Below are 17773 nucleotides of genomic sequence, written 5' to 3' on the forward strand. Positions count from 1 at the left end.
ATCAAAAATTGGTTGAAAAATAGATTCTTGGCGAATTTTCCCTTTTGCAGGGTTGTTACGGAAAAGTCGAAAAAAAATCTGCGCCCGATCCGCGCGAAATCCGCGCCATATAAAAAAAATCACGACACACATAGAAGAGAGTAACATAATGATTGAAATTTCAAACGAAAAAAGAATAATACATAAAGCATTTGGATCAGTACCGTTGATCAGTTGTGGATTCATATCCCACCTGCACCAAGTGGAACCTTTTTTGCCATTTCTGAAACAATATTAGCATTTTTGTAACACTTTAAATATCGTTGCTTTAAAAACAAACTCAGGAAAAAAATTAGATTCAATAATTTAAAAAACTTAAAACCATAAAATAAATCACCAAATTATATAATCTAGGGATTTTGTACTTGACAATTCTCGCCAAAATTTTACTCTGGAAAGTCGAAACACGAAATTTCTATTATTTTCTTCTCTAAATTTCTCTAAACCAAAATATGACTCCGAAAATGATCCGAAGTAAGAAAATGGCAACAGAAATAAAATTTAATAATTTAATAAGGCTGTTGCAAATATTTTTCATAGTTTATGTCGATAATTTAACTCAATGTTTATGTTAATAATTTAATAATTTATAATTTAATAATTTGATAATTTAATAATTCAATAATTCAATAATTTAATAATTTAATAATTTAATAATTTAATAATTTAATAATTTAATAATTTAATAATTTAATAATTTAATAATTTAATAATTTAATAATTTAATAATTTAATAATTTAATTATTTAATAATTTAATAATTTAACAATTTAATAATTTAATAATTTAATAATTTAATAATTTAATAATTTAATAATTTAATAATTTAATAATTTAATAATTTAATAATTTAATAATTTAATAATTTAATAATTTAATAATTTAATAATTTAACAATTTAATAATTTAATAATTTAATAATTTAATAATTTAATAATTTAATAATTTAATAATTTAATAATTTAATAATTTAATAATTTAATAATTTAATAATTTAATAATTTAATAATTTAATAATTGAATAATTGAATAATTGAATAATTGAATAATTGAATAATTGAATAATTGAATAATTGAAAAATTGAATAATTGAATAATTGAATAATTGAATAATTGAATAATTGAATAATTGAATAATTGAATAATTGAATAATTGAATAATTGAATAATTGAATAATTTAATAATTTAATAATTTAATAATTTAATAATTTAATAATTTAATAATTTAATAATTTAATAATTTAATAATTTAATAATTTAATAATTTAATAATTTAATAATTTAATAATTTAATAATTTAATAATTTAATAATTTAATAATTTAATAATTTAATAATTTAATAATTTAATAATTTAATAATTTAATAATTTAATAATTTAATAATTTAATAATTTAATAATTTAATAATTTAATAATTTAATAATTTAATAATTTAATAATTTAATAATTTAATAATTTAATAATTTAATAATTTAATAATTTAATAATTTAATAATTTAATAATTTAATAATTTAATAATTTAATAATTTAATAATTTAATAATTTAATAATTTAATAATTTAATAATTTAATAATTTAATAATTTAATAGTTTAATAATTTAATAATTTAATAATTTAGTAATTTAATAATTTAGTATTTCTCTAATCTCTAATCTCTAATCAGACCCTAGCGCAGCCAATCTTTCGAAGGGATCCTGGAGAGTGCCTTAGGTTAGATGACGCCTAGCACTCTTCTTGTCATTTATTAACATTTGTAGTGCGCCATTGCATCGGAATGCATTGAAACATCACAAGCGTTAAAGCGGCCAGGCCTACTGCGTAAAGCCGTATCGCAGAGAGGACTCGTAATTGGGTTGAGTTTGAGCACGGAGTGTTCGAACAACAACACAATTCTGAATCGACAGGGGAGGAAGAAGCGTGGGGACACACCACCATACGCTCCGAGATTTTGGTTGTATTCGTTGGGAGCACCATGCTAAGAAGGTTTGGTACTCCGGGACCCTCTGGGATGGGACATTGTATTTCCACGAATGCCCTGGACACTATTTGCCGTGGTTATAGCGCCACAACTCGCTCTCTGTAACAGTGTTCCTAATTCCAGTCCAAGTTCACCAAGTCGTCATGGCCTAGTGGTTAGCATTTTTGCTTACCAATTCAAAGGACGGGGGTTCGAACCCCGCCTCGAATGACTTTGATTTTTCGTTCATATTTATCATTTCTAATTTCTGTGTTCTAATCTTTCTCGTTGGGAGCAGATGGGCATCGAACCCAGAATCATTCGCTTATAAAGCGAACACCGTAACCAGTCAGCCACGGCCGCTCCTCAATTTAATAATTTAGTATTTTAATAATTTAATAATTTAATAGTTAAATAATTTAATAATTTGATAACTTAAGAACTTTCTTAAAAAGTTTAAAATAAAAAAAAAACGATTGTAATATTTTCGTAATTTTTCAATTTAATAATTCATACCTTTCTACGTTTTTTGAGTCTGTAAGTTTTGGCAATTCCAAATTATGAATTCTATTTTTTTTTAATATTTGAATATGTAAATTCCAGAGGCGACTCGTCCACCTGTTCAACCTGTTCATTGAACAGGTAGCCAATTTCAAGCGGATATATTTTTTTATTTATGTGCCGTGATGCTTTTTTAACCAGCAACATACAATTACAATTTTTGTTTGAATATACGTTAACAAAATCAACGCCCTATGTTCAGCAGCGCTGCATGCACCGAAAAAGCTTTGGCCCGCCACCCTTTACTCTTTTACAACCCACCAATACCAAAGCGAGCCAGCCTAGCGGGCCACGCGCAAATGCTCGTCGCGTTCAACACCCACCCTTTGAACGTCGGGGAAAAAATCTCCATACAGAAAAAATCAACACATGTAAAGAGCTTCCTATTCATACGCAGCGGCAGTATCGATGTGTTGGTAAATCTGGTTCAATCTGAGAGCGTGAACTGACAGCATTTTTGGGAGAGAGCGAAATGCCACCCCCAACCCCCAGCCGACTTAGCTCGCTCAGCTCTCCAGGGAGCTGCATGCAAAAGGTAAACAAGCCAGCGCGTTGACAGCACGTTGAGAGCATGAATAAATGAGAGAGCGCGAGAGCACGACAGATATTGCTCTATATTTGGCGCACTTTTAGGCATCAGGCTGTTTTGCGCAGACTGGTGATGGCTTGCCCGGTCGGAAAAAAATCTGGTAAATTTGAGTGTCTGGCGCAGGCGGACGTTTGTCGAGCAGTTCAGACACACTTGGCACATTTCTTTTAGCCAGGTTTTGCGTGACGCCCGACGAATCTGGCAAAAATCTGGCAGAATAACACACAGCTGTCTGGCACAAAAACCAATCGGTTCAATCGGTTGAACCGTGCACGACCGGTTTGTTGCATATTCGCCAGAATTCTGGCACCATTCTTGGGCCAGTCGGGGGGAAAATCTGCCAGACGTCTTGCGCAGCTAAGTGCAGCGCCCAAGACAAAACGCCCGCCAGGCGCCCCCCATTTTCCGTCTGGGTGTTTTAGAACTGGAATGTTCAACTGCGCGCGTTGAACCTCTTCGATCTTCTTGGTTACTAGTGGATTCTTGCTCTACTGGAAAGTCATGTAATGTTAAGTTTAGATAGTGTGATTGATAGATTGAATTGAAACAATTGAAAGAAAAAAGTACTGTGCTTTTCCCAGCATTAAAATTAGAAGCATTAGGACACATTAGAAGAATTATGACAGTAGATCAGGGAAGGGTTTTAAGCACCTTGTTTTGCAAAATATCAAAGGTGCTGTGCTACTGAGTAGATTCAACCATGATCGTTATTTTATTTTTCGGATGGTTCTATTTAAAGCGGATGCAGTCCTAAAAAGTTTAAGATTTGATGCCATTAAGGCTGATGCAAATATTTTTCAAAGTTTTTGTCCCTCGGCTCGGGCCGGGTTCGAGGGGGGGGGGGGTATAAAATCGCTGTATCTCGCCAATAGTTCATTTTAATTTGAAGTCAATATTGATTATTATGTAAAATTGTCCGGGGAACACGATGGCGATAAAATAAAAAAAAAATAAAAAAAATATAATCAATTGGTCAAAACTGAGTTTTTATACTTAAAACGTGATCGGACCCGAATGACTCTTGAGTTAAGTGGTCCTTAAACGCAAATAAATAAATAAATAAATACTTAAAACGTTAAAATATAATATAAGTGGACATTTAAGGGTTAAAATTTTATTTTTATCGAATTCCTTGGACAATTTTCTATAAAATGCAACCTGTAGAAAGTCTTTTGCTCAAATAGTTGCAAAGTTATGATTAAAAGAAAAAAAGTTTTTTAGAAAATCGCCAAAAAAGAGGGCGGTGCCAAAAATAGAGGGATGGTCCAATCAGCACCAAATTAGGGATTTCTGTTAACTATCGATAGATAAACGTTCCCTCCAAGTTTGGTCCAAATCGGTGAAGGTCGAGTCCAAAAGTGTACTCAGTTGACCTGGAATGACCCATATGTTTTTTTCTGAACATCCTGATGAATACTTTTAAAATTCAGTATAATATTCAATAACTTCCCTTGAATTTTGATAAGGATGGCAGAGCGATTGCTCTATTTTTCCACATTCCCCACGCTAATGATTAAGTCTTAAAAATACATTTTAACGAGATAAAAAAAGTCTTAAACATAATTTTAATTAATTATTTGCATAAACAGAAATTTATAATAGTATAAAAATAATAAAACGTAAAAATAAAAGCCATTCAAAAGAAAAAAGCTTTAAAAAAATGTTTTAACATTGAACAGGTACTTCATTCGGGCACGAGTCGCCTCTGGTAAATTCTGAAATTTCAAATTGTTGAATTCCAGATTATTTTTTTTTATTTAACATTACATTTCGCTTTTAGACGGAGATTTTAGCAGATTGCTAAGTAGATTTCGTCATGTTGTGATAATTAGGAGTAGAATCAATTCTACCTGAATCAGAGTGGCAATAGAATTTTTCATTTTTTCAATAAACCAAAAATTTAAAAATTTAAATTTTTATATTGAAAAAAAAAACTTAGAAAATCTAAAAAGTTTCAATGCTGTAATTTTTGGAATTTTGTTATTTTGATTTTAATTAAATTGTAATTAATATGAACTGTTAAGCAGATGTTTTAAAAATAATGAGTTGGACCCAGCAAAATGTAGGGAAAGAGCCCTTATTTAATGGTGCCAAATATCAGACTTGCCGAATTTTTAATCTTAACTTTGTTCTAGGAAACACACCGTGAAAAGTGTATGCTATCACAAATTTGCGATTACAAATTAGACAATCACAGTTTCCCGGAACCTAATCACTTGCTTTAAGGTAATCCCTTAGCAAGCAAACAATTTCAATGCCGTGAATCAATGCTCGTGATTCATTGGCTAGTCTGGTCTATCAACTAACCAATGTTACGATGACGATGACACAGTGACCGATTGTGAGTGAATGCCATTTATAATAATGAAAAATACTCAATATTCCAAGGCCTCACAAACCGATCGAAGCGTGAATCTTTGTCGGCATTTTTTCTACACTCGTATTGAGACTTTTGCTGAACAATCGAAGCAAATCGATTGAATTATTAATTTCAAACAGGGCCTCAGTTGCAACGGAGCAGAGAGATATTTGTTCAGGTGAGATTTTAAAGTAAATGACTTAATTTACTAATGCATGATGCATTTGACCTACCTTTATTTTTTATTTTTTCTAAGGTTGACCTCGTTTCCGAATTGAATTAACTTTGTACGTGCTCCAGCACGTAGTAAATTCCGTTTGAATCCGGACGTTCCTGCACTCGTGCACTCTAAATTTCCCTCGGGATGTTTTGCTCCGGAATCCTGCAGTTTTCTTCCAGCTGCAAGCAAGCACAACAATACGATAGCACATGAGAAAGCTTTATTCCCACATCATTTGGTGGACAGTTTTGACCAGCCAAAAAAGAGAGAGAAAAAAAAGCAAGCAAATCTTATCGCGGCACCATTATCTCTTCGCCGTCGTCATCATCTCTTTAGCTCGTGATGATCGTGTTTTCCGAACATTATATTTGGTTCACTTTGTGTGCCATGCATCCGTGATTCCGGGCCAAACTAGCTCGGTGTGGCGAACCTAATAGTTTAGCTCAACTCAAGCTGCTCAGGGGAAAGGGAAGGGAGGGAAGGGGGGAGTGCAGCGAATAAAAAAAAACTGGATGTGTTTTAGCGTAGTTTTACCGTCGAGGGTGCGATTGTTGGATTTAGTTGAATATTTGTATTTGTTTTTTTTTTTCTTTTTTTTTAAATAAAAAAAAAAGTATTTGTTGTTCGAACTTATATCAGATTGTCCAAATTTATCATAATGGTTTTTTCTTTCTTCTGAGTCCAATTTCATTATTTTAAAATAGGAGGCGGATTTTTTTTGAAAGAATTCAAAATTCAATGAAAATAAAAACCATTTAAAATGCATTTTTCTGCGTTTATAATCATATAAAGCATGTTTGATGCGTTTGGGTTAGATTAGATATTTAGCATGTTTGAACTCATTTGAAAATATATGTAACAGTCCACAAACACTTTTTTGGAATTCTCAACCCCCTTCTTTTGAAGGTCTCGTCTCAAAGAGCCTACGCCTGAGTTGCGTCTTTCAATTACGAAAATTTTGGTACCCAAACATGTAGAGGTCATCGCTTAAAATTTAAAGTTATCGAAGTTTAAGTGAAAACAGTCATTTTTTGCCGATTTCGTCATTTTCTGAAAAATATATTTTCAGGCATAGGCTCTTTGATACCAAGCCCTTCAAAAGAGTATTTTAAGTTTTCATTTGACCTTTTCATTTGTTGAGCTAGATTTTTGAAACTTTTAACTATTTTTCCTTAAAAGCCATTCTAATACCCTTTCGTTTGCGCCCAAGACAGCTAAAATCGGTTGAAATGTCGCGGAGTTATGATTTTTTGAAAAGTGTTGTTTTTGCTAAAATCGACGAAAATGGACTATGGAATGGAACTTTTCGGACTACCGTAACACGGCGTTGGTCACTCTAATGGTAAAAAAAAAAAAATATGGGTCTAATTAATTCGAACTTTTTTCGTTTCATGCTGTTTTCGTGGGACATTGCTGTATAGTTATATGGAATTCCCAAATGACCACGCGTTCAACATCGACTTTCACCAAATTTGCTTATATTTGGCATGGGGGTTGTGTTTGCCTCAAAAGCAAAGAATCCCAAGTTTGGTGACATTTGGTCCACCCCTGCGACCATGACACCCCGCTCATATTTTAAGTTTTCGAAAAACCTCATTTTCAAAATGCATTTTCCTAGGAGAAAACTTGACAAAAAGTCAACTTTTGGGTATGCAAATTTGAAGAATTTTTTACGTAGAGTCCACATTTTGCGATTGAAGTTTTCTTTAATTTCGGAATACATTCGTCCGGCTTCAGATTCGTGCTGTCCCATGTTATTGCAAAATTTTGCGATTGAAGTTTTACAATGATTTTTTAACCTTTTGGACGAGCACTTACGAGAAAACTGACAATATCATTTGATGGCTGAGAGTTTTTTTTTACATAAAATTCAATCAAAACCTCAGGGTGAATTGAGTATTTCTTGAGATATTTATTTTTTTAGTTGAAAGTCCTGTTTTGCTTATCAAGTGTTTTACTTATCTATTAATTTTCTACAATACATTGCATTGGAAAACAGTTGGCCTTAAAACTGGTGTAAAACGTGTTTTTTGCTTTAAAACATGAAAGACATCAATTTTTTAATAAATAACCGAAGGGGTATCTCGGTAAATAATTTTTGCTCCAGCCACGTCGTGATGAATAGATAATTCTTTATTTCATAGCCACACTGATATGTGAACATTTCCAGATGGTTCCCATAGAATTTTCAAAAAACCAATGCAAGATAACTGATTACTTTTGTAGAATTTCACTTTCTTATTTTAAATTTTTTTAATTTTGTATATTTTGGATTGGTTCAGCCCTTAGCGTTGCCTAAATATCAAAAAAGCCATTTTGTATCATTAGCTTTTCCATACAAGGCTTCATAAAATTTTGCGGACTGGGAAGGGACATTTGAATATTCTAAAAGCTGTACCATTCGGATCGATTTGGTAACTTCAGCAAAGTTGTAGGATATGATTGGGAATTTTCAGGAAAAGTAGGAACATGGAAAAAAATCTCGACAATTTTATTCGATTTTTTCTCACTAAACGTTAAATTTTTACTATACCGTCATTAGGGGTGACAATGTATTTTTTATTTTTTAATGCAAAATCAAATTTGGAATCGAAAATTACTTAACAGTCGGCTTGGGTTTGATCCTAGAAGGTCCCGGTGGCATTTTTCGAGACAAGATTTGTCTGCTCACGCCTTCCGTCGGACGGGAAAGTAAATGTTGGCTCCAGTCTACCCAGAGATTAGGTCTTTATCTCAATCTATGTGTAGGAGTCGTCTTCCTGGCTCCCCACTCGGTGGAGTCGCTTGCAGGCAGTTGGACTCACAATTCAAAGGTCGTCAATTCGAATCCCGGGGTGGATGGAAGCTTAGGTGTGAAAAGAGGTTTAGCTCAACAATCCAGCCTTCGGACACCTAGTTTCGAGTAGGAATCTCGCAATCGAGATCGCCAAAGCAATTCTGTAGAGCGAATAATTTGATTTGATTTGAATGCAAGGACAAAGGTTTTGTTTAAATTAAAAAAAATACAAAATTAAAAATCAAGAAATTCTAAAGAATAACTCAAAAAATAAAAGGCAGTACTTTTTTCAACAAACATGTCGAAAAATGTATTTTTTATTTAGTAAGGCCGTTGCAAATATTTTTCAAAGTTTATGTCCCCCCCCCCCCCCTCCCCTTCATAATTGGTCTGAAAAATCAGGGGGCAAAAAAAAAAAATTCCCAAAAAACTTCTAAATTTCCATGAAAATAGAAGTCTAATCATCTGAAAACAATCTAAAATGTATTTTTCTGCATTAATAATCATATTTACCATGTTTGGGTTTTTTTTTAAATGTTTTGAATTTTTATGTAATTCCAATGTACAGCACCGCAAAAAAAAATCGCAAAAAATAAAATTTTTGTCAATACTTAGATATTTTTGAAACTAATGATGGTAAAACAATTGGACAGGTGTATAATGCATTTTAAAACACTTTTTTCATTAAAATGTTGAAAACATGGCTCGTAATATCAATTTTTATACTTTTTTTTATTTTTTTCCCCTCCCGCGACATTGGTCTGAGTCGAGGGACATAAACTTCAAAAAATATTTGCAACGGTCTAAAATAGTAATAATAAAATTTATTGTATTTGAATCAAGTTCTATTATTTCAGCGAATTTATGTTCGGTTAATGTAAGTTTATAAACAAAGAATGTACCTATCTTGAACACGTTTTGTTAATATTAAAAAAAAATTATCATTAAATAATAAAAAAAAATTTGTAATAAATATTAAACCTTCCCACAACCGCCGCTCAACGGTAACCCTTGCAAACGCCAATGAGAAAAGAAATAAAAAAACGCAAAAAAATCATCAACCTTCCAACTCTTCAAGCAAATCGTAAATGCTGCTGCTGCTGCAGGAGATGGCTGGCCACTTGGTCAAAAGAGTCAACTTTTAGGCAAGATGACGCGATGGCCACAAAAACTTCGACCAAAATTTACAGCCCGATCGAGGAGACACACTCCGTCCGGGAGGGGAAAGTGGACATTTTGGTCAAAATCAATCTTCTGACCAAGGTTCGAAGCCGGTTTTGCTGGGACTGTCAAATCGGTGGTATGGCCACCTTCCCCAGAGGGCACACTTGGCAAATTCTTCCGGAGGAACGATTTTTCACCTTTTCTTCTCTGCTGGAACTGGGCAACTGGCCACACACACACACACAATCCTCGAGGGTTGTTCACTGGAAAGACGCGGGCGGCGACGGCGACGTCGACGACGGATTAACTTCCGGAGGAACGCGACACGGCACTGGGAGGCTGATCTTTTATTCCAAGCTTTATTTTTTCCAAGCTCTTGCAATCACCTGCACAGTTTTTTCCTGTTTTTCTTCGGCGCACGACACAAACCGTCAGCGTTTCTGGCACAGCTTATGACGATGCTTTGTTGTCCCCTAGAGGCAAAGACATTTTTGCACCAGCAGCAGCAGCTTCTTCTCGCGGCGGCCTCTTTTACGATTTTTTTTCGCGAGATCCGACGAGTGGACGCAAACTGATGAATGGAGGAAATCTCTGTGGCTGAAAGACCTTGCGTGCACCCGTGTAGGTGAGAGCGAGAGAGAATGCATGAAATTTGACAGTGCTGTCAGCGGGTGACAGCGCGTGCCCGGCACTGAAAATCTGTTCTGGTTGAGGTTACATTGTGCCGGGGGGTCCGAAAGTGGGCAAGGGAGGTTACTGTAGAAATGTCGGGATGTCTAAAGTTTAAAAATGTTCAATAAACGAAATAGGGACCTGAAGCTGTATGTATACTTTTATGAGCAAAAGTTAAAAAACACGACTAAAAACCATTTCTGATATCTTTGTAGGGATTATGGGTTGCAGGATTGAATATGTAATAAATTATTAAATGAGTATTTATTATAACATTGATATAATTCATAAATAATAGTTAAGAGCGCAACAAAAAGTGCAAACCTTCATGAATATTGCCTTGTTAGCTGATTGCGGATGGAGTGCGAGAGCGCGCTAGCGAGCTGCGAGAGAGAACAACAAGCGAGAAAACAACGAGATGCGCGCGGCTGGCGAAAGAGAGAATGAAGATTGTCAAATCAGTTTTGTGGTTAATTTCTGTGGAATAAGACGTGTTGTTTGTTAATTGCAAAATATCTGTGTTTTTATTATAAAAGAAAGTCCCCGATCACGACAATGGCACAGTCCGGTAAGTCGAACCTTTTGATTCATGAAAGATCATTTGTTTTGCTTGAATTGTTGTGTTGTGAAATCCAACAGTTTTGTTTACCTGCCAGGATGCAGGTCCAAAGTTTCGCTTTGTTGTTTTGCCTGTGTTTTGAAACAGGTAGATGTTTGCTTGAACTTGTTATTTGAAATTGATAAAAGGCATAAAACTATCTGCGATAATTGACGGTCTTGAATTTAATGAATGATTTGCTTGTTGTTGTGATATTGGGAACGAATGTTTTGTTTTGAAGTTGTAAGTTTGGCTTTTCGTTGTGATAATTGAAAACCAATGTTTTTTTCTAAGTTAATGGTGGAATTTGAAGGCAAATAGTTTGTTCGAAATTTGATTGTTTTTGTACAATCACATTTTTGCTTTAGATTTGATTGTTGTTGTTTTGATTGACGACCAATGTTTTGTTTTAATTTGATGCAATGTTTAATTGTTGTTGTGGAAATTGAACTCCAATGTTTTGTTACGAATTAGACTTAAATTTTTTTTTCTTATTCTTGTGATTGATGAAAATCAATATTTTGTTTATAATTTGACAAAAGATTTGACAAGATTGTGGAAATTGAAAATCAATATTTCTTTTTGAATTTGATGGAGGATTAGTTTGTGATTGAAGGTAGATAATTTGTTTTTAATTTAGTTGTTGTTTTGGTAATTGAAATCAAATTTGTTGTTTGAATTTTATAGTTGTTATTATAATTGACGACCAATGTTTTGTTTTGAATTTGATGCAAAATTTGATTGTTATGGATTGTTGTTATTATTGATGATCATTATTTTTATTTTGGATTGGATGCTGGTTATTTTGGTAATTGAAGACCAATGTTTATTTTTGAATAAGATAAATATTTGCTTCTTGTTAGTTTTGTTTTAAGTTGAATGAAAGATATGCTTGTTGTGGCAATAACTTGATGCAAAGTACAATAAAATCACAAATTACAAAATTTACAAGTTTAATTTTGATTGAAAGAGTTGATTGTTGATGAGGGAATTAAAGACCAATGTTTTGTTATGATAAGATGACAAATTTGCTTATTTTTGCGATAAATGAAAACCAATATTTTGTTTCGATTAAGATACGAGGTTTGATTGATATTGTGGTAATCGAAAACCAGTTATTATTTTGAATATGATGATAGATTTCCTTTTTGTTGCGGCAATCGAAGGCCAAGATTTGTTTTCAGAATTTGAGTTTTGTTATTATAGAAAGGTATTTTTTTTCGATTTCAAATTTCATGCAATATTTGATTGTGGTTTTATGATGGGCAATTTTGAGTTTTAAATTTGACGCAATATTTGATTGTTCATATGGTAATTGATGACCAATGTTTTGTTTTGAAGTTGATGCTAAATTTGATTATTAATTTTATGGTTAATGAAAAAATGTATAGTTCTCATTTGAATGAAGATTAGATTGTTGTTATTATTGACGATAAATTTTTAATGTGAATTTGATGCAATATTAGATTGTTGCTTGATGCTGTGGAAATTGAAAACTATCGTTTTAGAATTCTAATGAAAATTTTATAGATTTATGCAGAAATTGACAATCAATGTTTTGCTTTGAAATTTGATTTGAGCAACGTTTTTTGCCGTTATAATTGATTAGTCATAGTTAATTTTGAAGTCTCTTCTGTGTTGGAGACTGACAAACCTCTGTGATGGTAGTCAGAAAAAAGTCTCCTCTGTGTTGGAGCCTGACAGACCTCTGCGATGGTAGTTAGAAAAAAGTCTCCTCTGTGTTGGAGCCTGACAGACCTCTGCGATGGTAGTCAGAAAAAAAAGTCTCCTCTGTGTTGGAGCCTGACAGACCTCTGCGATGGTAGTCAAAAAAAAAAAGTCTCCTCTGTGTTGGAGCCTGACAGACCTCTGCGATGGTAGTCAAAAAAAAAGTCTCCTCTGTGTTGGAGCCTGACAGACCTCTGCGATGGTAGTCAGAAAAAAGTCTCCTCTGTGTTGGAGCCTGACAGACCTCTGCGATGGTAGTCAGAAAAAAAGTCTTCTCTGTGTTGGAGCCTGACAGACCTCTGCGATGGTAGTTAGAAAAAAGTCTCCTCTGTGTTGGAGCCTGACAGACCTCTGCGATGGTAGTCAGAAAAAAGTCTCCTCTGTGTTGGAGCCTGACAGACCTCTGCGATGGTAGTCAGAAAAAAGTCTCCTCTGTGTTGGAGCCTGACAGACCTCTGCGATGGTAGTCAGAAAAAAGTCTCCTCTGTGTTGGAGCCTGACAGACCTCTGCGATGGTAGTCAGAAAAAAGTCTCCTCTGTGTTGGAGCCTGACAGACCTCTGCGATGGTAGTCAGAAAAAAGTCTTCTCTGTGTTGGAGCCTGACAGACCTCTGTGATGGTAGTCAGATTAAAAAAAATGAATGATCTGTGCTGGAGTTCTTTGCGAAAGCAGTCAGATAACAATCTCCTCGATAAAGGAACCCGACAGACTTTTGTGATGATTTTTTTTAAATAACTTCGCAGAAGGAGCCTTATGGATTTTAGAAATATATTTTTCAGCAAATCTTTTCATTCAATTAAGAACCGTCTTTAACATCACAAAAGAAATTGACCTAAGAAAATGAATAAATAAATTTAAATGTGAAAGTGAGCACTTTTTGGTATCCACAGATAAAGCAATATGTATTTTGGAGTTATGTCTGTGAACTACCCAAAAAAAAAATGATTTTAAATTCATCGAATAGGACTAAAACGATTGTCACTTGATATAACACTGGAGTTGTCCTCTCTTGAAAGATAAACCTCTAAATTGAAAGACGTTAATGATTAAGTATTCCATATTGATAGTAGTTATGGTTAATTGTTACTTTAATCGATTTACTCAGCTGTGATACAAAAGTTGCTTGAAACCCAACATTATTTCACAGGGAAGTAAAAATTTAAGTAATCGTTAACATGAACAATACATTATTAGTTAAAAAAGGTAAAATAATTCACTTAATAATTAATTTGATGCATTTTTAAATAATAAATAAAGGAATGATTAATCATCAGAAATTCTGAAAATAATACAAATATTTAAATATTAATTTTGAATTTGAGAAGTAGGAGTGACAATTTGAGCAACGAAAAAAAAAGCATAATTTAAAAAAACTAGGAAACATTTATATTTATTATATTAATTTTTATTTTTCAATGCAATATCTGTGATTTGTATCAAAATAGTTCAAAATCATTCATTAATTTCGATAGAAATTATATTTTAACAATGTATCATTTTATTGAGTTAAAAAAAAACACTTTCAGAATTTTCGTAAAGTAAATATATCAAAATTAAATTAAAAGAAACATTATTTTAAAATAAATTAAAGAAACTTTGGGGTTCTTTAATCGATTGTACTTAATTATGAAACCAAACTTTTTCAAATTACATAACAGGAGTTTATCAGCAAAGAAAAAGTTAAAATTTTAAATAAGAAAAGAAACCATTGACAGGGATCGTAAAGATCGTGATTAAAAAAAAATAAGTTTCTGTGAACAATCTACTCAAGTAATATATCAAAGTTGCTTGGAACCCATTTTACATTACGAGAAAAATAAAACCAAATATTTAAAATAAAACATTAAAAAATCTTTCAGCTGTTTTTAAGGTAAGCAAGATACGTTTTGAAGGAATTTATGGTTAGGATATTGTCTCCTCCGTGTTGGAGCCTGACAGACCTCTGCGGTGGTAGTTTGAAAAATGTTTCGCCTGAGCTGGAACCCTTTGAGAAAGTAGTCAGATTGCAATCTATACATCTATGCATTACAAGAATAATTGAATAAAATATTTTTTTTGTTGTTATCTGATAAGCACAGTACATTTTGAAGGTATTTATAAATAAAATGACCTTAAACATTGTTTTGATCATGATTAAATGTAACATTAAATAATCTAATCTACGGTAATATCAAAAGTGCTTGGATCCATACCTTTAGCTACTTTAAATACAATTTGAAGAGAAAATTAATTTGACATATAATAGAAATCGAATATAGCGGAACGGCATTTATTTCAATTTATATATTTTATTTTTATTGCAACAATTTACCACATGATTTTGTTTTATTCATTAGAATAATTTTTCTGAACTATGTTTTGTTTCAAGATAAACAAAAATATTATTAAGTAGACATAACAGAGAAAAAACTATTCGGTAAAAACTATCGTTTGTTTGGTTAAAAGATCGCGTAAGTGAATATTAATAGAAAGTTCAAAATTTTTAATATAAAAGTTGAAAAATGTTGATACTACCATGCATTTACAGATCAAAATCGTTAAATCGGTAAAAAAATATTTAAGAAAGCTTTTGTGGCAAGAATAAACAACATTTGATTTTATTTTTTTATAAAAAAATGTATTTTGTGCAGCAAAGCACATTTTGAGCATTAATTGAATTATTTATATTATTTTTGCAATTTGCTTCATTTATTGAGATTGCTTTTTAAGAAATCATCCTAAACTGAAATACGGACTATTTTTTATTTTATGAAAGTGTACCGGTACTGATGAAAACAAATTCTTTAAAAATATTACTGATTTTGCATTTTAGTAATTTTTGCCATGATTTATTAACAGTTTCAAAATTAGTTAAAATGCGGTAATTTTTGATACAATGTTAAGCGGTGTATGTACATCAGAAGGAACCGGTCAAGAAAAAAATCAAATGGGCAGCAGTAGAAGCGAAAGCAAGCCAGATAGGGTGAAGAAAAGCCCCAAGAAAACGCTCCCTCTCCTTTGTTCTGCTGTTCGTAAAACCTTCCTTTCCTTCCGATCTCCATATTAGTCTTTATATAAAAAAAAAGTTGTTTGTTTTAGCAGTACAGCTTGGCTGGGAATAAATTACAGAAAAGTACAGATAAAAATATTGAAAATGAGGAAGGAATAAGCTTGCTTGTGGATCCATTTTGGGTGTTTTTGGGTATTAATTACAAACATATACTTTTGTCACGACTGCATTTAATATTAAAATCAGTTTATGTTTAACTTCAAGTCCCGTCTGGTGGATCAATCGGACGTGGCACTGGGCTGATCGATTTGAACTCCGTGGCGGGCGCACATAAATTCAAAGTGTAAATTTGAGTAAAAACAATATCTGTGCCTGTCATAGTTTTTGTTTCAGATTTTTTTTTAAATAAATAAAATAAATTACCACATTGTATATATTTTTAGAAATGTTTATTCTTTGTTATATATGGTACACATGAATTTAAAACTTTAAAAACGCCAGGATTATGCCTCATTTGTTAATTAAGTCAGCAACACGTTAGATTTTTGAATTTAGAACACATTGTTTTATATTTCATATTCACAAAATGATAATAAAGAAAAATAATTTGATTCCATTTAATTCGAAATGTTTAAAAAAAATATTGCTTTTGAATTTGAATTATTATTTTTTTAAATCGTGTTGTGTTGCTTCAGCAATGTTTGTAAAATTTGCTTTTTAATTTTAAATTACATAAAATTTAAAGAAAATCAGGTAAACAATCACTAATCTCGTATTGCATAAAAATTGATAAACCTGCGTTTATTTGAGAAATATTTGTGGTTTTTGTTTTTCTCCTCGTTTTTTTTTCTTTTTCTTATATTTTCAGGTGTTTTAAATTTTCAACCTCATCAGTGCATTCCATTTTTTACAACTCCTGCGATCGGATGTCAGTCTCTTGGACAACATAGATGAAACATTTCGAAGACTGCGCTTTCGTATTTAGATCAGCATGAAAACAAAGTCGAGGAACCCGACGAAAATCTTTTAGGAAATTTAAAAAAAAAATTGATTGATTTAGCATTCATGCAATTTTTCTGTTAGGAATTATGATTGATATTCGTCATCTTGAGAGTAGAAAAGAGGGAGAATGTAGGGATTATGGGTTGCAGGATTGAATATGTAATAAATTATTAAATGAGTATTTATTATAACATTGATATAATTCATAAATAATAGTTAAGAGCGCAACAAAAGTGCAAACCTTCATGAATATTGCCTTGTTAGCTGATTGCGGATGGAGTGCGAGAGCGCGCTAGCGAGCTGCGAGAGAGAACAACAAGCGAGAAAACAACGAGATGCGCGCGGCTGGCGAAAGAGAGAATGAAGATTGTCAAATCAGTTTTGTGGTTAATTTCTGTGGAATAAGACGTGTTGTTTGTTAATTGCAAAATATCTGTGTTTTTATTATAAAAGAAAGTCCCCGATCACGACAATCTTTTTTTTCATTTTATAGATTATCACTTGTAGCCCCAACAGGGTCAAAAAAGTTGGAAATGCATTTTCACCGGCTCATACAACCTCGCATACAACCCTTCGAAAAAAAAGTTGGAAATGCCTTTTTTACTATAACTTAAGACGCATTTATTTTGGATCTGCCTTGTTGACATTCTTTCGGATCGAATGCAACAAGAATCATCCAAATTACAGTTTGTCTAGAAAACAGTTTGACCAATGTTTGACAGATCCAAACGCGCTGGACACCAAACGCCCTTTACGCTCAGCAAAACTGGCAGTGTTGCAAGCGCAAAACATACGTTGCCAGTGCCTATATTTATCTGTTTCCCCTGGACAGTCTGTAATCCAAATCGGTTAAGATTTTGCCGAGAAACAGCCGGTTGTAGTTGCATTTCCAACATTTTTGACCCCCTTGGTGCTTCGCGTAAGTTTTGACCCCGTTGGTGCTACAAGTGTTATTAAATTGATTAAAACCTTTGCGGTCGTACAAAGGGTCGTTGTACTTCGAAAAATAGGGCCTATCGTGGTGAAAAATAATATCACAAATTTTAGGCTTAATTTAAGGACCCAATTTTCATTATTAAAATAGGATTTTGAAGTAACAACGGTAAAAAACATG

General features: G+C 32.7%; 1 protein-coding gene across 2 annotated transcripts in view; it reads right to left on the bottom strand.

The window, feature by feature from the left end:
• Window positions 1-10282, bottom strand: part of LOC6054263 (cyclin-Y-like protein 1) — a 65380-nt gene extending 55098 nt beyond the window's left edge. The window contains exons 1-2 of one of the 2 annotated variants that reach the window (XM_038255015.1): window positions 9867-10282; window positions 5743-5908 (exon numbers count right to left, since the gene is read on the bottom strand). The gene's annotated coding sequence lies outside the window, so the exon portion shown is untranslated. The remainder of the gene's footprint in view (window positions 1-5742; window positions 5909-9866) is intronic. The other variant, XM_038255016.1, reaches the window with a different exon arrangement.
• Between the last annotated feature and the right edge of the window lie 7491 nt (window positions 10283-17773).

Source organism: Culex quinquefasciatus, chromosome 2 (assembly GCF_015732765.1).
Source record: "Culex quinquefasciatus strain JHB chromosome 2, VPISU_Cqui_1.0_pri_paternal, whole genome shotgun sequence".
NCBI classification, from domain to species: domain Eukaryota; kingdom Metazoa; phylum Arthropoda; class Insecta; order Diptera; family Culicidae; genus Culex; species Culex quinquefasciatus.